The 25914-nt window shown below is 41.0% G+C and overlaps 1 long non-coding RNA gene across 1 annotated transcript in view; it reads right to left on the minus strand.

The window, feature by feature from the left end:
* Nucleotides 1-10921: 10921 nt before the first annotated feature.
* LOC145723684 (uncharacterized) overlaps nucleotides 10922-25914 on the minus strand; it is a 100076-nt gene continuing 85083 nt past the window's right edge. Inside the window, exon 4 of the long non-coding RNA XR_014148942.1 lies at nucleotides 10922-11865. This is a non-coding gene — a long non-coding RNA (uncharacterized LOC145723684). The remainder of the gene's footprint in view (nucleotides 11866-25914) is intronic.

Below are 25914 nucleotides of genomic sequence, written 5' to 3' on the forward strand. Positions count from 1 at the left end.
GGGCGCCTCGGTGACTCAGCTGTTAAGCGTCTGCCTTCGGCTCAGGTCATGATCCCAGGGTCCTGGGATCAAGCCCCACATCGGGCTCCCTGCTCAGAAGGAAGCCTGCTTCTCCCTCTCCCACTCCTCTGCTTGTGTTCCCTCTCTCGCCGTGTCTCTCTCTGTCAAATAAATAAATAAAATCTTTAAAAAAAAAAAAAAAGAACATATTTCACAGCTGATAAAGATTCTTTTTTCTTCCTTTCCTGGTTTCCATTGTTTAGGCAGAATTTCCTTTTGCTGGTTCAAAAGTTATATATTCTGCTTTTGGTTTTGTTATGGTTAGTAGTAACCACTACGTAGCCTTTAATTTAAAGCCTATACTCAAATTGAATTTCCTTTATTTCCTGAACTTGACAATATTTATATCTACTCCTCCTTGTTTTACATATTACTTGTAGTGTCCTCTTGATTTCAGTCTGATTCTTGTTTGTTGACAGTCTGCTTCACTTCCAGAAACATTTAGAATGTGTCTTTGATGCTCTCATGTTTCACCCTAAAGCAAAGTAGGTTTTTCCCTATGTCTTCTGCATGGTGTTTTATAAGCGTTTTTAAGCCAGGACCTCTTGTCTTTAATTTTAGAAAGTTGAATTTTTACTATTTCTCCAAATAGTTTATCCTCTCCATTTTTCCTCTTCTCCTAGAGTTCTTATTTTCTGACTGTTGGCAGTTCTATTTCTATCCTTCATATATTTCAAAGCATTTTTAATAGTATATATTTTCTCTCTGTATCATTTACTGCTGCTTCTCAGGCAAGTTCTTCAACCTGATCTTCCATTTCATTAACTTGCTCTTCAGCTGTTTCCATCCTGCTATCAATTCCATCTTGTATCTCTTTATCTTGACTACTATATATTTCATGCTTAACATTTCTACTTGGTTCTTTTAAACAATTTAAAATTTTTTCTTCATACTCTTAACATCTTTCCTTATTTCCTTAAGGGTTTTTGCAATGTTTATTTTAAATTCTAGATCCATTGGTCTCAATAATTCTGCTTCAGGTAGGATGCATTGTTTCTTGCCTTTCTTTCATGAGAGGTGTACTTCTCCAGTGTCTAGATACTTCAGCCTGTGAGTTCAAGGTTCCACAATGGCCAGCACAGCACCCAGCTGTTCTGTTACTTCACTGACACTGGAGGTCTGGGCTGTTCCTTCCAGCATCTATGAAATGGCAGTCAGAGACAGTAGCAGGGGATTTCAGGAGGAGCAGTAAGAGCAGAACTTTTCAAAGCTTTCCTCCAATCCAACAGGTTTTAATCCTGGTTCAGCATTAGAATTGTATATGGAGGGGCACCTGGGTGGCTCAGTCGTTAAGCATCTGCCTTTGGCTCAGGTCATGATCCCAGGGTCCTGGGACCAAGCCCTGCATCAGGCTCCCTGCTAGGCAGGAAGCCTGCTTCTCCCTCCCCCACTCCCCCTGCTTGTGTTCCCTCTCTTGCTGTGTCTCTCTCTGTCAAATAAATAAATAAAATCTTAAAAAAAAAAAAGATTTAAAAAAAAATGCCACCTCACCACACAGTATAAAATCAGGATACCTGGGATGAGGTCCAGAGGTGAGCATAGATTTTCTCAACACTGTATTTTGGGAAAAAAAAATTCAAACCTATAAAATAGTTGAAAGAAATAGTACAGTGAACACTGGTGTGGTCTTTACCTTGATTTACCAAATGTTGCCACAGTTGCTTCCTCTCTCTCTGGTGGGGGTGAGGGTGTTTGTTTTGCTGAACCACTGAAAGTAAGTTGCAGACGTCATAACTTTTCATCCCTAATACTTCAACACAAACCTTCTCCTACCTATCATTGTATCTGGTGTGAATATTTTTAAGAGCTTTCTCAGATGATTTTTAGTGTGCAGCCAGGATTGAGAACCACCGCTCTAATCTATCTTCCCACCATTGCCTTTGCTTGTTGCCCTATTCCCTACCCCTCAACATACGTGAACATGCACACATACCCCCCCACACTACAGACCACACATGCGCACACACACATCAAACACACACATACCGAACACATATCACATGTACGTGCATATACCACATGCATACACACACCAAACACATGACACATACACACACACCATAAGCATACACACACCAAACATACAGCACACATGCACACACATACTACATGCAAACACGCACCATCACACAGCACATGTGCACACACATGCCACATGCAAATGCACACCAAACACACAGCTCTCGTGCACACACACACCACATGCAAACACACACCATCACACAGCACATGTGCACACACACACCACATGCAAACACACACCATCACACAGCACATGTGCACATACATGCCACATGCAAATGCACACCACACAGCTCTTGTGCACACACACACCATCACACAGCTCTCGTGCACACACACATCATCACACAGCACATGTGCACACACACACCACATGCAAACACACACCATCACACAGCACACGTGCACACACACATCACATGCATCAGCACACCAAACACATAGCACACATGCATACACACACTCCAGCTCAAGGCAGCCTGCAGACTCCCCAAGGATTTCTATCAGTTCTTTATTAATTCCTCAAATCCATGTTTTTTCCCACTTCTATCATTTCTCTGGGGTAGAGTTTGAGGGCAAGAGCCATCAACCTGGGCTACAAGGTCACCTTGACAACAACTTGAAGTCTTCAGGCTCTGTATATATCCATTTTATAATGTTGATGTATTTGGTATTTGATAACGCAGAGGAGAAATCACCATTTTAGGCAAAACATAACAGTTCAGAAAAACTAAAGGCAATCCTAATGCAAAATAAAGTCTGATCTTGAATTTGTTCATAGTGTTCTTAAAAGGATATGAAATATTTCTTTAGTCAAAATACACAAAGACTAAATTAATCCACTCTGTCCATAGCCCCATTTCTATCTGGATTTTAAATGCCTGAAATAGTATTTTAAGTATTATGATACAGTCATCAAGTTCCCTTTTTTAAAAAAATTTTTTTTGAAATAGTACATCTCTTCCCATATCTTAACCATATTAAATATTATAAAATTTTAATGGTTTTTTTCCAATCTGATATGTAAGGGATGATGTTTCAGTGTTGCTTTAATTTGCATTTCATTGGATATCAGCAAAGTCAAGCATCTTTTTACATGGTAATTTAGTCACTTATAAATTTTATCTGATATTCATAGTGTTTGTCCATTTTTTAAAAAGAGATTTTTAAAGAAAAAGTTAATAGTCTTTCCCTCCAAACCTACCTTTAAGTAACAAATATTTTCTGTTAGCTTTATATCCTTCTAAATCTTTCTCCAAATGCATCCAAAATATACAGACACTTATATGGTTCTAGTCAGATGATGCCAAAGCTACTCAAATACCTAGGGGTGAAGTGTGTGGTACGGGGAATCATCAAGGAAAATCTGTCCATGTTAGTCTGAGGCAAATAAACATTCTAAAAAGAATCCTATTCAAAGATGACAAAAGGGGCATAAGCCAAAACTTTCCAACAAAAGAGAATGAAATAAACACAGCAGCATGGAGATATGAAGAATATGTTTCTGAAAACTGAACCCATAAAACAGATGAAAACTTGGAGTAAATCTACTTTCCATTCTTAGTGGAATGGAAAAAAATCATCAAGGACTCCATAGAAAAAAGGATAAAAAATGAGATCCTTATAACAACAGATCAGGTTAACCAAAAGAATAGGTGATGCTAAGAAAAATCATGAAGGAAATAAACAATGCTATTGCAACATTTTTTTTAAAAAATGGCATACAAAGCAATGAAAAACAGACTCATCATTGAAGAAACCCAAACCAGTGAGGTGGGGAACAGACTTGAGAAAAATAACGCAGGATATGGGGGCAAAGAACAAAAGAATGGAAAAACCCATATAGGAAAGACAACAGATATTCAGTGTAGGATGGTTGGCATTCCTAAAGGAGAGGCCAGAACAAATTGGTCAAAGAAACAGTAACAAGGAAAATTCTAATAAAATTATTTCATTTTTATGTATAAATAAAACAATGTAAATATCCATGTAGAAGCAGGACCCTGACTTTTCTGCCACACAGTTCACTGCCAGAAACAAAACAAGGTTTGAAGGAACAAAAAGAACATGGCCCCAGACTTTAAGTCCAGTCAAGGTGCCAGTCACCCAGTAAGGAAATAGACAAGATGTTATGAAACACTGAAGAATCTGAGGAGGAGATCACAAACACTTTTTTCCCAAGAACTAGCTGAACACATAAATACTTTTGAACATAGAAATTGTGTCATTGGAGAGAGTCAAATCCACCCAATTCTAAGCATAGAATTAAGACTTAATAACTGCAAGAAATATGGTTATAAAATAGAATGGAAATATTCAATTCCTTAATACAGAAAGGCACATAATATAATTATCAATAATAATTTCATTATAATACAGTGGGACAAAAATTTAGGATACACTAGTCTGGTGCAGTAGATTTGGAGTTGAGATTGACAGAGGAGGGGATAAAAAGAAATAAAAATGTATAATTTTCCTCCCCTTTCATAGAGAGAGACGTAAGACAAGGTCTTGCTTCTAAAATTGATGGATTAGAGAATCTAGGATTAATCATTCAATTATTAGCAGATCTAAAAAACAATCTACAGTTATTAAATTCTTCAAAAATTGTGAATGTTACAGCAAAAGATATAAAGCAAGAATACCGCAGTGAATCACAACAAAAAACAAAATAATCGAACATTTTTATTTTTTATTATTTTTTTTTAAAGATTTTTATTTTATTTATTTATTTGACAGAGAGAGAGAGACAGTGAGAGAGGGAACATAAGCAGGGGGAGTGGGAGAGGGAGAAGCAGGCTTCCCGCTGAGCAGGGAGCCCGATGCGGGGGCTCGATCCCAGAACCCTGGGATCATGACCTGGGCCAAAAGCAGACTAAGCTTAATGACTGAGCCATCCAGGTGCCCCAATAATTGAACATTTTTAAACAACAGAAATTATTATGACAATAAATGAAAAAGGGTTAAACACAGATATTTTTAAAAACTTACTTAAATTAAAACACAAAATATAGCTCGGGAATGCCTACAAAACACTTAAGTAAAACAAAATAATTCAGAAAGATTATGAGTAAGAAGAAAAGCAAAGAGGTTCTAGGGAATGCAAACAAGAAAAAAGCATAGCCACAATGTGAACATCAGACAAAGCAGAATTCTCTTAAACATTCAAATATCATAGAAGTCTACTGCCATTTAAATTATTCCAGGGGCGCCTGGGTGGCTCAGCCGTTAAGTGTCTGCCTTTGGCTCAGGTCACGATCCCAGGGTCCTGGGATCGAGCCCCATATCGGGCTCCCTGCTCGGCGGGAAGCCTGCTTCTCCCTCTCCCACTCCCCCTGCTTGTGTTCCTTCTCTCCTGTCTCTCTCTCTGTCAAATAAATAAATAAAACCTTTAAAAATAAATAAATAAAAATAAATAAATTATTCCAATGCATAATGAAAGAAAATTTTCAATAATTTTTACAAATTATGTGGGACTTAATATAAAAATAGGAGACAAAGCACAAAATGGAACACTACAAACCCAATTATGAATACACCTGCAAATTACTAACTAAAATATTAGCAAATAAACTAAGTAGTATGTTAAAAGAAGAAATGTGAGATTAAGCAACAATTGTTCAAACTTCATAGACTATTAATGTAAAAAGAGAAAAAACAATCTCAATAAATGACAAAAAACCTGATTTTTAAAATAACATCTATCCCTGATAGCAGTGTTTCATAAAATAAGAATAGAAAGGGGGTGCCTGTGTGACTCAGTTGGTTAAGCATCCGACTCTTGATCTCAGCTCAGGTCATGATCTCAGGGTCATAAGACTAAGACTGAGCCCCACATCAAGCTCCCCACAGAGTGTGGGGCCTAATTAAGATTCTCTCTCTTCCTCTCCCTCTGTGTACTCCCTCTCAAAAAAAAAAAAAAAAAAAAAAGAATAGAAAGATATTTCCATAGCATGACAAAAAAAAAAAAAAAATTACATGGGGCGCCTGAGTGGCTCAGTCGGTTAAGCGGCTGCCGTCAGCTCAGGTCATGATCTCAGGGTCCTGTAATCGAGCCCTGAATCGGGCTCCCTGCTCAGTGGGGAATCTACTTCTCCCTCTTCCTCTGCCTCTCCTCCTGCTGGGGTTCACTCTCTCTCATGCTCACTCTCCCTCTCTCTCAAATAAATAAAATCTTTTTCAAAAAATTACACATGTACATTAAATGACTATTGGCATCATGTTCAGTGGGAAGACACTCAGAAGCATCCCCCTTAAATCATGAGGAAAGACAAAGAGACAACTTATTACCATGCATTTTGCCCTCTATTCTGAAGTCAAGAGAATAAAACAAGAGGTATAGATATTTGGGGAAAAAAGCAAAATGATCAATATTCACACATTATATAATTTTCTACCTAGGGAAAGAAAACAAGAAAATCAATTAAAAACTTATTAGAAATAATAATAGATTCAGTAAAGTAGATGGTTTAAAATAAATGTACTAAAATCAATAGTTTTCTTAGATTTCCAGCAATGACCAATTAGAAAATATAGCAGATTTTAAAAATTGTATTCATTCCAGCAGTAAAAAGCAAAAGACAGACCTAAAAATAAACTTTTAAAAATGTACATGATCTGCACCGAAAAAGGAACAACTACTTAATTCTACCCAAATATTTAATAGAAAAGGGAGAAAAACAGCATGTCTTTGGATAAGAATATTTTATTGGTGTAAATACTTTTAAAAGATAATTTGGCAGTGTATATCAAAATGGCAAACAAGCATACTTTTTTTAAAGATTTTTTATAATTTGAGAGAGAGAGAATGGGGGGAGGGGCAGAGAGAGAATACTTAAGCAGACTTCCTGCTAAACATGGAGCCCTGCGCAGGGCTCGATGCCAAGACCCTGAGATCATGACCTGAGCTGAAATCAAGTCAGACGCTTAACCAACTGAGCCACCCAGGCGCCCACAAGCATACCTTTTTGTTCAGCAAACCCATTTCCAGGGACCATACATAATCTTATACAAAGAAAAAAATTACAACGTGCAAGACTCAAGGATTTTGGCCTAAGCAACTGAGCAAATAGTTGTGCAGTTCCCAAAATTAACAAAGTTTATCAAATTGGCAATATGTAGTACTAGCCTTAAAAAGTGCTTACACTTTTAACCAGCAATTCCATTTCTAGGAATTTATTCTTAGGAATCATGGTCATGCTCACAGTTAGTTTCCAGGAAATTTATTGCAATGGTGTTCATAATAATGAAAAAAATGCCAACAATTTAAGTGTTTAACAATGGAATATTGTGGAACACTTAATATTTATGTAGAATATTCAATGACATGGAAAGACATACATGATATACCATAATATGAAAAAAATCCTGTTATAGGCAGGTATGTTTTGCATGTATAATGTGATTGAAATTTGGGGTGGGGGCTCCTGGGTGGCTCAGTCAGTTAAGCGTCCAATTCTTGATTTCAGCTCAGGTCATGATCTCAGAGTCGTGAGATCAAGCCTCAAGTTGAGCTCCAAGCTCAGCCAGGAATCTGCTTGAGATTCTCTCTCTCTTCCTCTCCCTCTGCCCTTCCCCCAGCTTGTGCTGCTCTCGCTCTTCCCCCCCAAAATAAAATAAATAAATAAAATCTTTAAAAAAAGAAATTTTGTTGAAGAAAAACTATATGGAAAAAAAACCCTATATGGATATGTATATGCCTAGAAAGATACAAACCAAGTTGTTGACAGTTACAGGTGTGATTTTTACTTTTCTTGCTGTTTATATTTTCTGAATTTTCTCCAATAATCATGCTTTACTTTTGTGAAATAAAAGTTATTTAACTTTCCTGCACTGAGTCCTTTGTGATTTTGAGAGAGTCCCTTTTCCTTGGGGGACCTTAAGCTCCTCATCTGTAAGCCAGAGGGTTGGTGATGGCTAAGATCCTTTGGGCACTTGTCATGCTCTCTGGCTTTATTTATTTATTTAAGATTTTACTTTTAAGTAATCTCTGCACCCAACGTGGGACTTGAACTCACAACCTGGAGATCAAGAGTTTCATGCTCTACCGACTGAGCCAGCCAGGCATCCCATGGCTCCCTTCAAAATACCACCATTAGCCCTGATGTGCCGTTACAGTACTGCCCGGCCAGCCCACTACCTGTTGCTGGTTAATTCACTCTCCTATCCATGAGGCCGGGTCAGTGACCATTTCAGTGCTGACCCAACTCTTAACTGCCTTTATCTGCATGTCTTTGCCTAAGGGCTTTCTCTGCCGGCCAGAGGTCTCCTTCTACCACTGCAGCCACGTTAAGTGCTGGGGACCCATGGAATCCCCAAACAGGAGTGGCCTTCTTGTAAAAGTCACCCTGAGGGGCGCCTGGGTGGCTCAGTCGTTAAACGTCTGCCTTCGGCTCGGGTCGTGATCCCAGGGTCCTGGGATCGAGCCCCGCGTCGGGCTCCCTGCTCAGCGGGAAGCCTGCTTCTCCCTCTCCCACTCCCCCTGCTTGTGTTCCCTCTCTCGCTGTGTCTCTCTCTGTCAAATAAATAAAATCTTTAAAAAAAAAAAAAAAAAGTCACCCTGAGTTGATATATAGATACTCCAGCCTCCTCCCCTCAAGGGTAGCTCCCAGAATTCCCCAGTAGGATTGACCTTCAGTTGCCCACCATGGTAATGGACTTGACCATGAACCCCTTACTGGCTTTCTCCCCTTCACTGCCTCACCTCCCCCCTCTCCCACCTGTGTGCCTGTGTGTCCTGGGATCACCTTCCATATAAACTACATGCACTACATCCTTGTCTCGGGGTCTGCTTTTGAGCAACCCAAAGTAAGATAAACCACTCTCCCCATGTCCCCTCCCCTCAAATCTCCAACTCCCACCACCTTTCACTCACAGCTGCTGACCTTGCTTGTTATTTTATAGAAGAAGTAGAAGCAATCAGAAGACAAAAATATCAACAGACATTCACAGAAAAAACTTTAAAGGCCAATAAATATATGAAAATATGCTCAGCTTCACTGGTGACCAGAGATGCAAATTAAAACAGCTAAGAGAACTTTCACAAATACTAGACTGGTGGGGGGTGGTTATCTAACAATACAGAGGAGGCGGGAAAAACAGGAAGTTTTGTATAGTCTGGGTGTGGATACTCTTACCTTGGAGAGCAATTTGGCAATATCTAGTAAAGCTGGAGATGTGTATGCCCTATGATCCTATAACCCAACAATTCCACTTTCAGGTATGAGTAACTCTCATACACGGGCTCAAGAATATTCCCTGCTGCACTGATATTGTTATTTAAAGATTTTATTTATTTATTTGACAGAGAGAGAGCACAAGCAGGGGGAGTAGCAGGCAGAGAGAGAGGGAGAAGCAGGCCCCCCGATGAGCAAGGAGCCCCATGCAGGACTCAGGTCCCAGGATCCTGGGACCATGACCTGAGCTGAAGGCAGATGCTTAACCAACTGAGCCACCCAGGCGCCTCACTGCACTGATATTTTTTTTTACGATTTTTTTTATTCATTTGTTTGACAGAGAGAGAGCACAAGTAGGCAGAGTGGCAGACAGAGGTAGAGGGAGAAGCAGGCTCTCCGCTGAGCAGAGAACCCAATGCGGGGCTCGATCCCAGGACCCTGGGATCATGATCTGAGCCAAAGGCAGACGCTTAACTGACTGAGCCACCCAGGTGCCCCTGCACTGATATTTTTAAGAAGAAAAAAAGGAAACAATCTAACTGCCTACCAATAAGGGACTAGATAAAGGTATTTTAAAGCAGTCATATACCACAACACTAATTATATTAAGGCAAATGAACCACATCTACTTGTAAAAAGGTGAATAGATCTCAAAAGCACATGTTGAGTAAAAGTAAGTTGCAAAAGGACATATATATTATGGCACTATTTTATATAAATATCAGAAGCCTCCCGAACAAAGCTGTCTATTGTCTGTGATCATACACAATCCAGTAAGTTTCAAAACATAGGTACCTTTAAAACACAGCCAATGACAGGGGTTTCCTTTGGGGATTGAGATGACGGAGGCTCCAAGTGTATCTATCGTGTTTTGTTTCTTCAAAAGATTTTTTTTCCATTTCTTTAAAAGGGAGGGTGGATAAAAGGGGCGGGGAGAGAGAATAAGAAATGAGGCTAGACCAAAGCAAATATGGCAAAACAGTAATATTTGCTAAATCTTGGTGGCAAGTTTGTAAAAGTTACTTTGTAATATTAATCTCTGTTCTTTCCTGGGTGGTTGTAATGTTTCTGAATTTAAAAGAAAAATTACCAGGGTGACGGAAATGTTCAATGTCTTGCCTGTGTTGGTAGTTACATGAATGTGGGCTTCTAAAGCTCCCTGAACTGGACACCTAGAATGGGGGCATTTTCTCACATGTAAATGACATCTCAATACAGCTCATTTTTAAAAGAGAAAACAATTAAATGAGACATTGATTGGCAGGTGCTCTGCCTCTCCCATGGGACCTGGTTCAACATGGAAGTGGAGGGAGGTGAGAAATGCTATGAACTCTGGGTCAGCCTTGAGGGTCTGTCCCTCAAACTTCAGGTCCTCGGGGCAAATGGGACACCCTTGGCTTTGGGGGCAAGAGTGGACTGAGCCCTCCTCACAGGGTTGGCTGAGTCTAATTTTAGAGCTTTGGGGCTTGGGGGAATAGATGACTCTGCTCCTCCAGTGAGTTCATCATGTTCTTGGCACCTCGATGTTCTCTCCATTTAATTTTTCAGAAGCACCAACAAATCAGAAAAGAAGTATGCCCTGAAATTGCTATTTGGATGAACGTGACATTTGTTGGCCAGCAACGGAAACTGGAGAAGGTGATGTGTTTGCAACTCACAGCCTCATCTCACGGCCCACACTCCAAACAACACACACACTTGTGGGGGAGAGCATTTGCCTGGATGGAAAAGTACAGCTCAACAGCCAGACTGTCCACAAGGTGAGGAAGGAAGGAGGAAGGAAGGGACGACAGGCAGGCAGGCTACTGCACACCAACCGCCCAGTACATGCCAGGTCCACGGTGTCATTTCATCTTCAAAACACACTTTATCAACCCCATTTGGGAGATGAGGAAACAAGCTCAGAAAGGGCGGTGTTATTTTGCCACGAACACAAAGTGAAGAAGCAGGAGCATTGGATTTGACCCCATCTCTCTGATGTCAAATTCTTTACACGGTGCCTATAGCAAAGAGAAGGGGCTCAGTACTTTTTTCCTTCCTTTTATCTTGCCATCCTTCCTTCTTCTTCCTTCCAGAGAAATCAGGAGAGGTGTGAAAAGTTACTGGGCTGTTCTGGGGGACAGATCCAGGGCAGGGTAACTAATGGGAATGGTGAGGCTGAGGATGACGGAAGAATCCAGGATGAGTCACAGGTTTCTGTCCTGGGGTCAGGCACAGAGATGAGGAGCTTTTGCAGGAAAAGGTGCTATTGGTGGGAAGCAGAGACAGGGTGTTAGATTTGAAGTGTTTCTGGAACAACCAAGCAAGGAGTCCTGAGACTACTGATTTGTGGAGAGAGGAGAATGCTAGGAGGATGGGGATGCCTCTAAAAATGAGCTCCACTGTGGTTAGACTTTCTTCTCAGGGTCTAGAATGACCCCTCAGTGCAATGTGTAAGGACATCAGACAGCCCGATGACCACAGGGGAGAGAGGAAATCACAGCAAACAGACATACAAACTAAAGAAGCATGCTCACATGGGCACAGTCAGTGAACGGGTGATGTTGTTCCCACCAGAACCAGGTCCTTGAAGCGTCACTGTGTCACCCTGATATTTGTAACGATGATCCTTAACATCAAGAAAATATAATATTCAGTCTCTCATGTTCAATAAGGCAAGACATCTAAATCCACTTGATATTCATTCCCGTTCAATATCAAATCAAAATGATGCTTAAAGGAACAAGTTTTGGTTTCTAAGAATGTTTACTTGGGGGAAACTCTTCCAGGAAAGAGGCTGTCCTGGAAGGAATATCTGGCATCAATTTTTAAATCTGTAAATAACAGAATACCTGTTACACATGTAACCTTACCCAGAGCTCAAGCATATAAAGCACTAGCCTGGTCTTTCTGTTTCCCCAACCACAGTTTCTAGGGCTCCTCAGAACACAGTTTGAAAACCACAGGGCTTATGTAACAAGGTTATTTTACTGATGGATAAAATGAGACCGAAGGCAACTTCTCTGGGTCCACCCAGAAACACAGCAAAGCCCAGGCTGAAGTTGTGGTTGGGGGCCAACTCCCAGGTTTGGCTTTCATGAAATCTGGAAACTTAAAGGCAGAAAGAGCAGACAGCCCTACACTTTTCACTCCCACCAGGAGAGAGATGAAGCCTAGAACTGTTACAGAACTTGCTCTTGGTTACACAGCTGAGACAAGGATCACCATGTTCTTTCCTCTGGGTAAACTGAATGTAGTGACCCATCCCACAGTAGATGGGGGAAGGGGTCCAGGTGGAAAATTCCAATCCAGGGTGAGCCAATAGGTCTGTTAGATTTCTTCTATTTCCAATAGGTAGTGGGGAAAAACACATTCACATATGATTGCCCTTAATAGTAACACCTGCTTTTAATGATGGTGAATTTTTGCAGTTGCTCAAAATGAGATAGAGTAATGATAAAAATTTTAAAACCCTGGGCAGCTGTTCCAGTTAAGTTCAGTTAAATATGCCCTTAGGTAGAGTAGATGTGGTGAGCAATGTCTTGTCAGAATCCCATCTCCTTGACCAACATGCTTGCCAGCAGAGAAGGTCATTGCTTCATTTCTTGAGAAGGAATGTGCATGGTGGAAAAGACACAAAACTTGGGAGTCAAGCACACCCAATCCACATCAACTCAAGAGCCACAGGTGAGTGAGAGCCACTGTAAAATGGGCATAATAATATTTACTTCAACAGGCTACTGGAGGATTGAATGAGATCATGCACAGGAAAGGGTGATTTGAAGAGGTACACTAAATGGTCATTATAGCTGCTGCTGGAATATGGAATCAAATGGCTGAATTATTTTGTGAGGTTTTCTTTAAAATTATCTGAAACATTCAAGGAAAGATGGTATAATAAATGCAGGCTTACTAAATGTCCCTCTCTGTGAGTAGAATAGAATGAGCAAAAATTAATCTGTGGGGGTGGTGTTCAAAATGGTTTTATGGAGAAACGAATCTCTAACAAAGACTTGTCATTGGGTATGAAGGCTCCACCAGTTTTGAGCAAATCACAAAGGTTCCAAGGGGGACAGGTCAGAAGAGGGGCCCAGACATTTATAAAAGCAGGCATTTTCTCTTCCTCTTCTTGACAGGAGGGGGGTAGAGAACCACTCGAATAGCTTCATCAAACTTTTCATTTTTATTTTTTTCACTGAACACTGTCTTGAGGCCTCACAGCGTGAGAGCCGAGTGCTCCAGGTATTTTATTTTATTTTAAGATTTTATTTATTTATTTGAGAGAGAGAGAGCACGAGGGTGAGCACGAACGGGGGGGGCGGGAGGGTTGAAGGAAGAGGGAGGAATGGGGTAGTGAGAGGGAGAAGCAGGCTCCCCACTGAGAAGGGATTCTGATGTGGGGCTCAATCCCAGGACCCTGAGATCACGACCTGAGCTGAAGGCAGCTGCTTAACTGACTGAGCCACCCCGGTGCCCTGCTCCAGGTATTTTAAAGCACCAATCTCCTTAGCCATGGCCAAACCCTGAGGAGAATGAACAAAAATAAAAATTTTAAATGACCAAGAATAAGCCAGCAGTTCTGAAGCTTGGAATGGACCCCAACCATCTGAGTCAAATTTTGAAAAGTACTTATCTTCCTGGAAAAGAAAAAAAAGGATCAAATTGGAAGGAAACCCTGAGAATTGATATGTTGATCTTCCCTGCAATGGTAAAAATGCTGGATGAATGAAATTCAGAAGAATCTCATGATATCACCCCATTTGATGGGGTGGAGACAAGGAGACGCACTGTCTAAAAGATGGGCCATGGAATGCCGGTCTGCAACAGGGTTTTTCAACCTCACACAATTGATGCATGGACTGGAGAGTTCTTTGTTGTGGGGGGCTATGTTGTGCAGTGTGAAGTGTTTAATAATATCCCCTGCCTCACCCACTAGATGCCAGAAGCACCCCCTCCCAAACTGTGCCAACCAAAGGTGTCTCTAGACTTTGCCAAATGTCCCTTGGGGGAATGAGGCCACATTGCCCCTAGATGAGAACCAGTGGTCTAGAAGACTCCCCAACTCCAGAAAACAGTAAGTTGGCCAAACTTGGACAAACCTGTGATATGTGCTTCTAGCCGAGAAGGAACAGAACTCTTTCAAGGGAATAAACACCAGGACAAACCACTCTGATGACACACAAAAGCTTTATAGAACAGAGAGAGGCCACAGCATCTCCTGTGGGCTGAGGGAGCTTGGGGAAAGATGTGGATTGTAAAGAATGACCTTATTGGCCTCTGTCCCCCGCTGTGAATAGGCAGAGAAGCCAGAGACCCTAGAACTCAGTCTCATGAGAAGGCAGAAGAGCTAGGCTGGACTGGTGGCCTGAAACTGCTCTGATGGCAAAGACTTGGCCTTAGAAGGGGACCGTCTCTGAAGCTGGGACCGCCTGAAACTGAAAGTGTCCCTTCCCCCCACTGCCTGCTAATGGATGTGTCCCCAGTCAAGCAGAGCAACTCCCCTGCAGGGCTTCAAGCCATGTGCTGTACAGAGACAGTCATGGAACTTGCACTTCTAACCACTGCCAGGGCCCCTGCCTCTCCTCTCCTCCCTTCCAGGCACCAGAAGAACAGCCATTAAATTCAAGATCTGAGGGGTACAGAGAAGACCCAGGTAAACAGGGAAGGAGGTGAGGGAGAACACAGCTGTTCTAAATTTGCGCAAATAACGGGCCTGATGAAACTACTCTGGTTCAAAAGTAAGCTTAAATAACATCAAACATCAAAACTATGGAAATTTTCAAAAGACAACAGGAAAGAAAAGGAAGAAATAGATCATGCTAAAAATAGAGAGAGACTCCGTTTTGGAAAAAGATATGGCCAAAAAGACAGGAAACAAAAAATATGAGACCACAAATGTATCACAGCCTCAAAGAAACTAAAGATAAGATGATAACAGATAAGCTTAGTAGGATGGGGGAACCAAGGTAAGGAATTATGCACCAGAATCATCCGCTGTGCTACCATCGAACAGGTGAGGAACCCAGAGGACAGAAGTGACGCAGCAGAAAAGTAAGTGAGAGTATTAAAGATAACCTATAGAAAAACCACACAAAATGCAAAGGAAAAGGTCAAAGATTTTGGAACAATTTGGAGAAGATGATTGCTGTGGACAGCCGACAATGGAAGTAAACATACCGATGAGTAGCCTTAAAGAAGAGAGCAGAGCAAATACATCATAAAAACAATCCAGCATCTAACAAAGGAGGAAACCCTGAGTATAGAGATTGAGGGACAATACGGCATTGCAAAAATATTTTTATTTTATTTTTTTTTTTATTCATGGAAGTCAGAGAGAGAGAGAGAGAGGCAGAGGCAGAGGGAGAGAAGCAGGCTCCCCGCCTAGCAGGGAGCCCGATGTGGGACTCGATCCCAGGACCCCGGGACCATGACCTGAGCCGAAGGCAGACGCTCAACCATCTGAGCCACCCAGGCGCCCCTATTTATTTATTTTTTAAAGATTTACTTATTTTTTAGGGAGGTGGAGGGGCAGAGGGAGAGGGAGAGAATCTCAAGCAGACTCCCCACTGAGCATGGAGCCCAACATGGGGCTCAATTCCAGGACCCCAAGACCACCACCTGAGCCAAAACCAACAGTCGGATGCCCAACCCACTGCACCACCTAGGTGCCCTGCAAAAATATTTTTAGAGAAGAGGTCAAATCTACATCTAGTCTGATCAAGACGTTCAATGTAAAGGATCTAAGAAGAAATTATCTGAGCACCCAGCAAGGAATACCAAGTCATTAACAAGAAGAAGAATATCAGCTAACCCTCAATCTCTCCACATTAATGCATGTCAGAAGACCAAAGTAACACCTGCAAAGTTTTAAAACAGAAGTATGACTTAAGAGTTTTACACCCAACCAATATTTGATTCATATTTACTCAGGGATTATAGGATCCATCTGCATTTCTTTTCAAAAATGTTTTGATAATAAAACTCAGACAATCATAAGTTAATTCCAAATAAGAAGTCAGAAACAGGAAACCTATTGAAAGGAAGGGTAAGAACTGAGTCTTGGATCCTTTTAAATATAAAACTCAGCCTCAATAACTGTGAAAAATTAATTTTAAATCAAAATAAAAACTGTAATTCCTAAAGAAAACCTATGTTATGTAAAAATAAATAATAGAGTATCTATAGTTGACTGTGATAGCAATCTCAGATCACAACAAAATCAGGAGGGGAGGAAATATGAATGCTTAGACTCGTGATCTTTCATGATAAAAAGTGGATTTATACTACCATGCACTGTTCTGTTTCTTGACAAATCAAGAAAAAGAGGCTTGAGTATATTATTTTTAAGAAAGCAAAAATATATGATAAACTGTATCAGTAAACAGTCTGCACAGTGGAGGGCAGAGGAAGGAGGCAAGGAGAAGGAATGGACAGGAGTGAAAAGTAAAAGATTTTCTTTTTTAAAAAAGTAAAAAGATTTTCAAGGATGAGCCAGATAAATGCAAACTAAACCAGGATCCATGATCCAAATATTAGAAAAGGTTGAACTGAAACCCAAACTTACTGAATGAGAAAAAGCACCACCCATACTGATAAAGGGTATGAAACACGATGAGAACAAATGTCATGACACTTCACATAACATAGCATCAAAATATATGAAGTAAAAACTACAGATAAATGCACTGTGGAATAACAGAAATACAAGAGTAAGAGACTTTAACTCCCCTCTCGTGATTTTTGACTAAGTTAAAATATTAAGGATATACATAATCTAAATAATGTAATTAATAAAATGTATTAAATATAACTCTACATGATATATTAAACTCTGTGCTTAGGAAACAGAGAATATTCTTTTTCTTCAGGTGTTACGTGGTGGTTGCAAAATTTGTTATGTGCTAGACCATAAAGGAAACTTAAAAATTCTAAAAGTAGATGTATTACAGCTCACAAACTCTGACCTGATGTCATAAAAATGTAAATTAATAGCAAAGGCAAAAAAAACCCCCAAAAACCTAGAAATTGAGACATTTTCTTTGCTTTGCTTTCTTTCTTCTTTCTTTCCTTCCTTCCTTCCTCCCTCTCTCTCCCTCCCTTCTTTCCTTCCTTCCTCCCTCCTTCTCTCCCTCCTTCTTTTTCTTTCTTTCTTTCTTTTTTCTTTCTTTCTTTCTTTCTTTCTTTCTTTTTCTTTCTTTCTTTCTTTCAACAATTTCTATGCTCGACAATTCCTGGCTCAAAGGAGAAATCAAGAAGCTGAAGCTAGGGGCACCTGGGTGGCTCAGCTGGTTAAGCAACCAAGTCTCGATTGCAGCTCAGGTCATGATCTCAGGGTTGTGAAATCGAGCTACTTGTGAGGCTCTACGCAGGGTGGAGTCTGCTTGTCTATCTCTCAATCTCTCTTTCTCTCTCAAATAAATAAATAAATAAAATCTTAAAATAAAAGCTGAAACTAGATTCAGAAAACTCATTGTCTTCAATAGTTACATTCCAAACAAGTGTTAACTAACATGTCCTTAGACTTTAACAGTCTATGGCCACAAAGTAATCTTAAAGTGCAAATTACTATGACTGTCAGCTCCTCCATCCCACTAACCATAGTCCAGTATTCTACCCCGTGCCCCATTAAAACATTTCTGGGACCCCCTTGCTCCTTGCTTCTATGTTCTACAGGTTCTTCCTTTTCATCTCCCTCTCCTCCTCCCTCTCTCCTTTTTTCTCGGGTTAGCAACACAAGAGGGATATATGTGGCAATGGAATAATTCTATACCCGGATTATGGTGTTGATTACACAAACATACACACACACACATATTAATGTTGAATATATATATAAATGTTGAAATTCAGAAAACTCCATATCCCTCCCCAAAAATGTCACCTTTACTATATGATAACTTTCAAATACAATTAAGGAAAAAAGGTAGCTGCATTCCAGAGCATTTGGAAAGAAGCAGCATTCTGAACTTTTAAGAAAGCAGGTATAGGGGCGCCTGGGTGGCTCAGTCGTTAAGCGTCTGCCTTCGGCTCAGGTCATGATCCCAGGGTCCTGGGATCGAGCCCTGCATCGGGCTCCCAGCTCCGCGGGAGGCCTGCTTCTCCCTCTCCCATTCCCCATGCTTGTGTTCCCTCTCTCGCTGTGTGTCTCTCTGTCACATAAATAAATAAAATCTTTAAAAAAAAAAAAAAAGAAAGCAGGTACATATATGACACTAAAAGCTGAAAACAACAAGAAAAAAGAAAACTGATCGTAAGACATTAAATAAAATATTAACAAACCAATTACAGCAGCACATTAAAAAGCTACCATAATGTACAAGCAGAGGTTTGCTCCAAGACTACGAGGATGGTGTAATATTAGGAAATCTGTAAATAGGATTCACCATATTAACAGGTTAAAATAGAAAAATGACAAGATCATTTCCTTAGATGCCAGGAGGGGAAAAAGGTATTAGATAAAATGAAATCTCCATTTCTAATGAAAAATAATTTTAAATAACATTATTTTATAACACTGTTAACATACATCTATTTAGATATCTTTGGATATCTTTAAGATAAAGGCATACATGTGTCTCCAACAACAAACATCTTAACTCAAAAGTTAAGCAATAGGAGTATTTCTGATGAATCAGAAATAAGATCAGGACATCACAACTAAATAAGAAAATAAAACAAGATAGAGCTCTTGGAAAGGAGGTAACAAAGTATTCATATATTATATAATTTTCTTCCTAAGAAATCTAAAAGAATCACTGATAAACTATTAGAAATAATGTAACAATTCAATACAAGAATACAAAAACAATAAGGCAGTAATTCAGAAAAATGAATATATTATGATAGCTCAGGAAAATAGCTTATTACAAAAATTTTAAATAATAATAGCTAATAGTTATTAAGGACTTACTATTTACCAGACACAGTGCCATCAAATAGGTACTGTTTTTATCTTCATGTTAAAAATGAGGAAACTGAGGCTCAGAGAGGCAAAGTTACCAGTCCACAGTCACACAGCTTGTGAATGACAGAGCCAAGATGGAAATCCATGTAGCCTCATTCCAAAGCCCATCTGTCTAACCATCAGGGACTGCTTCCTTTCAGTATACTTTCAGATGTATGAGTAATAGCTAGTCAGAAAATACGATGGAATAGAAGACTCATTTCCCAACAGCAGCAAAAATAAGAAAATACTTAGGAATGAACATAACAAGAAATATGCAGAACCATAATGCAGAGAAATAGAAAACATTATATAGGGACATAAAAGTAAAGACCTGCATGAATGGTAATAGATAACTTCTTCTATGAGGAATCTAGCATCATAAAAATATAAATTCTTCCAAATTCTTCTAAAATTTAATGCAATCCAAATTAAAATCTCAAAAACATTTTTTGGGATCTTAGCAAAATAATTCTAAACTTTACTAAGAAAAATGAATATAGAGAGCTGTAAAAATCCTTTTAAAAGAACAATGAAGGGGGATTTTCCTTACCAGGTATTAAAATGTATTATAAAACTACAGTGATCAATGATGTGGCATGTTGCCTAAAGAGACAGACAAATCAGTGAAACAAACTGGAGAATTCAATTAGACTCAAATATATATTGAAGTTTAATTTGTAATAATGGCAACAATTTAAGTTAGGAAATTATGAATTGTACAATAAAAGATGTTGGGATAACCATCTAGCCCTTTGGGGGGAGAAATTTCCCAACCTTTATCCTAATACTAAAAGATATTCCAGGAGCATCTGCCTTCAGCTCAGGTCATGATCCTGGGGTCCTGGGATCAGGCCCCGCGTGGGGCTCCTTGCTCAGTGGGAAGCCTTATTCTCCCTCTCCTCTGCTCTCTCCCCCTGCCCGTGCTCTCTCTCTCTCTCTCTCAAATAAATATATAAAAATCTTAATATGTGTGCATATGTATCTATGTATATATACACACACACATATATATATTCCAGACACCAATGGTTTACCTATTTTTTCAATAATTAAAATGCTAGGAAAAAATATTTATATAGGGGCACCTGAGTGGCTCAGTCATTAAGCGTCTGCCTTCAGCTCAGGTCATGATCCCAGGGTCCTGGGGTCGAGCCCCACATCGGGCTCCCTGCTCGGTGGTAAGCCTGCTTCTCCCTCTTCCACTCCCCCTGCTTGTGTTCCCTCTCTCGCTGTGTCTGTCAAACAAATAAACAAAATCTTTTAAAAAATTTATATAAAAATTGGGGAATATGAAGCCCTGAAAAAAACCAGGCTGATTTTATCACGTAAAAATGTTAAATGGTAATGAACGCCATAAACAAAATCAAAAGACAAACTGTAGCATATGACCAAGAGCCAAGGTCTCTACTGTACAAAGAGCTCTTTCATACCAATAAGAAAATAGCTGAACTTAGTAGAAAAATGGGCAAAATAAATAAGCAATTCAAATAAGAAATAACATGAAAAGATACTCAACCTCACTAATGATTAAAGAACTCAAACTACAACATGGACATTTCTTTTAAACTATAAGATTTGCAATATTTAGTAACTGAAAATACTGAGCGGGAGTAAAATGGAGCACAGAGGCACTCATCAGTGGCCAAGGATGAAGGGCTGGCAGCAGGGAGGATCACAGAGAAGTCTGGGGCCAGTGTGCCCGATGGCCGAAGAGGCTGGGTGGTGACAGAAGCTTGGGGGCTCCTTGGGGTGTCGGCTGACAGACAGAGCAGCCAAAGTTGCAAGACGGTGAGGCAGGTGCTGAGCTGGTGGGCAAAGAAGATAGAAAGCAAGTGCGGAGATGGGTTACATCAAGAAAAAAGTAAATCAATTGAGCAAATAAGTAAAAATATTGAGGATAATAAGGAGAGCCAAGATTTTAACTGCCTAAGAAGATACTTACAAATGTAAAGGGAAGGCTAGAAAGAACCCTGAGGTGTTGGATTGGAATTAGAAGAATCAATATGAACTCATGGTTCTATAATATGTATACAAATAGATACGGAAATAACTTAAAGGTGAATAAATGACTATATGTGTTTACATGTACATACATAGATAGGTAGACAGATACATATACACATGGATTACATTGATTATATAGGTATAGGTATATAGGTAGATATATGGATAGGTAGACAGAAGCAATGACGTCCCAGTAGCAATGAGCGTACTGAGTGCCTATATCTTGGTTTTAAATATCATCCTTCACTGAAATAAACGAGGACAAATCAAAGAAATGACTGATTCCAAGGCTGAGTCAGAGAAAATGCAAGATGAGATGAGCCTAGAATATCTCATTGTGCCAGAAGGTAAGGAAATGATCAATGAATGATAGAGTCAAGTCAAAAGGACACAGGAGACACTGTGTCCTTGAAGTGGCTCCCACTGGGCAAATCTAGGACGATCTGAGCATCAAAATAAGTAATGATAGAAATGAATTATAAAATAAGGATCCACGAGCTCCTGCTGATACAAATAAGTGGGAGAAAGGGGAAAGTCTTTCCTTACAACACAAGGCCAACTAATTAGTGTAGAAGGAATGATGGGGATAGAAAATCCCCATTTGGCCACCATCATGGAGGTGGTTGATCCAGGCAGGAGCCATCCATGGAGATTTGACGAGGAACAGAGGACTGACATAATCTCAGACAACATACCCATCAGTGACAAGAGAGCAATGATAAGTTTAAGGTATAAAAACTGGCAGGCACCAACATGACCAGGAGCCAACGTTAACATCCCTGGGATGGGATGAGTCACCGCCATGTGCCCCCCTGACACGGTGCACTGAAATTGCACAGCATCATTTCCGTGGTCTTTCTGCCCAAGAAGCATGACCTGAGTGCAACTGAGAACACATCAGGTGGATCTGGGCTGAGGGTCATCCTAGAGAATGTAAGGCCCATACCCTCTGGAACTGTGGAGGCCTCAAAACACGGTGGGGGGGAGGGGGGTGTGCGGGCGGGGGAGGAATGGAGGAACTGTTCCAGATTGGAGGAAACTGGAGGCCTGTAAGAACTAAAGGCAATACATAGTCTTTGAGAAGATCCTGGACCAGAAGGGAAAAGGCACATGGCTGGGACAGCTGACTTGAATGAGGTCTGTGCACTGGATGGTGGTATTGACACCAAAGTTGGTTTCTTGATTTGGAGAGTTGCGTAGCGGTTACGTAGCAGAATGAACGTGTTTTGGGGAAATACACACTGCAATGTTTAGAGATGATAGGGTATTATGTCTGCAGCTTGCCCTCCAAAGATTCAGAGAAAAAATAATGGAAAGGGAGCACAAATGTGATAAAATGTTAACAATTTGGGAATCTGGGTGAGGGGTATATGGGAGTCCTTTGCATTGTTCTAGCAACTTTTCTGTAAGCTTGAAGTTTCAAAAACATGTGTATTTTTTTATATTCAGTGTCAGGGAGAGAACAGAAAAGCAGATTCTCTGCTGATAGTATTGCAATTTGGTACAACCTATCGAAAGGGCAATCTGGCAATATCTATCAAAATAAGCCTTTCTGTGAGTCTAAAAAATGCATAAGGAAGTATGCAAAGATATGTAAGTTATAAGGATATTCAGTGCAGGAAAGATATAAGCTTGAAAAATTGGAAATAACCCAAGTCTAAGTACCTATTAGTGATTACTGAAAGAGTTCATCCCATCCACACAACTTAATTCTCAGCACCCTGAAACAATGAAGTATTGTTCAATGGAGAAACACAGAAAAGTGTTTATGATATCATTTTGAAAAAAAAATCATGTATTCATTAATTTGGTTGTTCAGCAAATATTTATTAAATCCTACTACGTACAAATTATTGGGCAAGATATTAGATTTACAGACTAATAAAGCACAGGGTTTCCCCCTCTAAACCTCAAATTCCTAGTTGAGGAGACAGAGAGACGAATAATAATTGTCATATCTTAGGTGAAAAGTATAAGCTGTAGAACAATTTTCATAGGATGCTGTTTGGAAAAAACAATTCTATGTATGGTAATGTGCGTAAGTACATACGCGGTGACAAAAGCATGCATGATGTAGTCTACTCCATTATCAGTGGTTCTCTCTGGGGGAACGAGTTAAAATGGGGGAAATTTCACTTTCTGTAGTGTTTTGAAATTTTTACAATGAGAATGTATTGCTTATATAATCTGGGCTGGGGGCGGGGGGGGGAGCAATTCAAATATCTGTGACTAAGAAGAGAGAAGCAACATAATGTTACCTGAACACAAAACAAGGAAAAGATTGGTATTCATCTCTAAAATCAAGATGAAGCTTCACCCCAGGAGAGACTGACCTAAATTATTATTAATTGCAGTTGTAGGCCTGAACACTTTGCCATGTCTGCAATTTTAAAAAGTAAACAAACATCTTGTTCTCAAGATAATCCTGAACTGTTTATATTTGGTCTTCCTGAGAAAGGACATTTTGTGACTCACCAGGGCTGGAGGGAGGAAGGGGCAGGGCCCGTAAAGATCTCAGGTTTGCCTGCTGCTGGGGCTTGCTTCTCACTGCCCCCCATTATAGCTATGGAGGGTACACGCCTCAGGAGCACCTCTCTGTGCTGACAGATGCTGGGGTCTGAGCCCTTCCCGGCTCACCTCCAACTCCAGCAATGACAGGGGATCTTCATGGAGTGGGGGAGGGTTGGTAAACTTGGAAGTGAAAAAAGATTATATCTTTCTCTTCACTCACCTCTAACTGAAATGTATTATTTCCTTCCCCTGTGAATGCTAACAGCAAATCACAGTATTTGCAGTGCCCATGACTGTCACCAAGAGAAATCACAGATATTTTCATGTCACATTACTATCACTGCTGCTATCTTAAAAGATTGTTTACACTCATCATTGCTTCAAAATTATGACACTAATTAGACCTCTCCCTAGCTCTTGGTATTTAGTGTGTTAATAAAGAAGCACATTTATTACTGTATCAAAAATATGTTTTTCTAATATTTTGGTAACTGCATTTTAATTGGAATCCTTTGTAACCCAACCCATTTTATGTATTTAGAAGGCTTGCTCAGAGAAGAGGTCCATGGCTCAGAAAGGTTAGGAATCTTTGACCTTCAGGATTGCAAAGGATTGAGGGTCCCAGAAGGCCTTACAGATCACCCCCAAACCCTCCTGCTACAGACTGAATGACTGTTTCCCCTTCAAATTCATATGTTGAAGTCTAATCCCCAGTGTGATGGTATTGGAGGTGGGACCTTTCAGAGGTGATTCAGCTTGGATGAGGTCAATGGGGGTGAAGCCCCGAGGATGGGATCTGCGCCCTTATAAAGAGATGAGAGTCCAGACTTCTCACCAGACATGGAGACTGCCTGTCAGCGCCTTGATCTTAGACTTCCCAGACTCCAGAACTGTGAGAAATAAACGTTCATTGTCTAAGGCACCCAGTCTAAATTCCCTACCCCTATGAAATATAATTCTAGTAGAGGGCAACAGATAATGAACAAATAGTTAAATTCATTGGTAGTGATAAGTACCATAGAGAAAGACAAGGTTGGGCGGGGGAATCAGAAACATGAGGAAGAGGGGATTGCACTTTGAAATTGGTCATCGGGGAAGGCCCCAAAGACCTGAAGTCCATGAGGAAACAAGCCATTGGACATACTTGGGGATATCTGCTGGAAGAGGTTCCAGGCAGAGGGAACAGCAGGTGCCAAGGCTCAGAAGCTTGAGAGAACGTGCTGATGCAGCTGCAGCAGGAGGGGGAAGGCAGTGGTGACAAGCGAACATGGAGAAGTAGTGGGGGGCGAGGTCAGGAAAAGTCTTGCACTTCGGGCTAATAGATGTGGGCTCTGTGCTGGGGGGATTCGGGAGCGAAGTGACCGGGTCAGGCTGCGCGTGAAGGGAGGGCAGGAGCAGGTGTCTGGTGCTGAGGCTGGTACACCTGCTGGGTGTGGATGACTAAGATGAGGGCAAGGAGGGTGTGTGATGCCAGAGGCAGTGCGGCTGTCTCCTGGGCTTGCTGCAACAAACTGCCACACGGTGGCTTAAAGTGACAGTTTATTTTCACGGTTCTGCAGGCTGGAGACCTGAAATCGAGGTGTCAGCAGGGCAGCACTGAATCCGTTCCTTGCTTCTTCCAGCTCCCAGGGGCCACCACATTCAGAGACTCAGGCTGCCCGGGCTCCAAGCTCACCGCCACGCTCACACTGTCCTTCCTCAGCCTGTGTCAGATCCCCTCTAGCCCCCCTTACAGCCGTGATCTTACCTAGGGCCCGCCCACATAACTCCCCATCTCAGAAACCTTCACTCAGTCACATCCGCACAGACCACTTTTCCACATTAGGTTCCAGGGATTAGGAGCTGACATCTTTGGGGGCCATTATTCAGCCTACAACGGGGGTGGAAGGGGGACTGCCCAGACGTGGAGAAGGGCGGTCACGGATGAGCTCCATGTTGGCTAGAGCTCAGTCTTCCTCTCTTGACCCACAGCGGCCTGGTCCTCCTGGTCCTTCTCCCACCCCACTGGCCACTCCTCCTCAGTCCCCTCCTCCTGCCCCAAGACCCTGGGACTCAGCCCTTGCCAACAATTCCAGGCCATGGCATCACTCCACCTCCAAGCCAGTGACAGTGGCCCAGACCTCACTCCTCACACAAGCCCCATCAACTCCGCTCCCTCTCAGCGTCTCCGTGTGGGTGTCTCCCCCACATGTCCATAGTGGACTCCTGGTCTTCCCT

Source organism: Leptonychotes weddellii, chromosome 10 (assembly GCF_054177405.1).
Source record: "Leptonychotes weddellii isolate Sample4059 chromosome 10, ASM5417740v2, whole genome shotgun sequence".
NCBI lineage: Eukaryota > Metazoa > Chordata > Mammalia > Carnivora > Phocidae > Leptonychotes > Leptonychotes weddellii.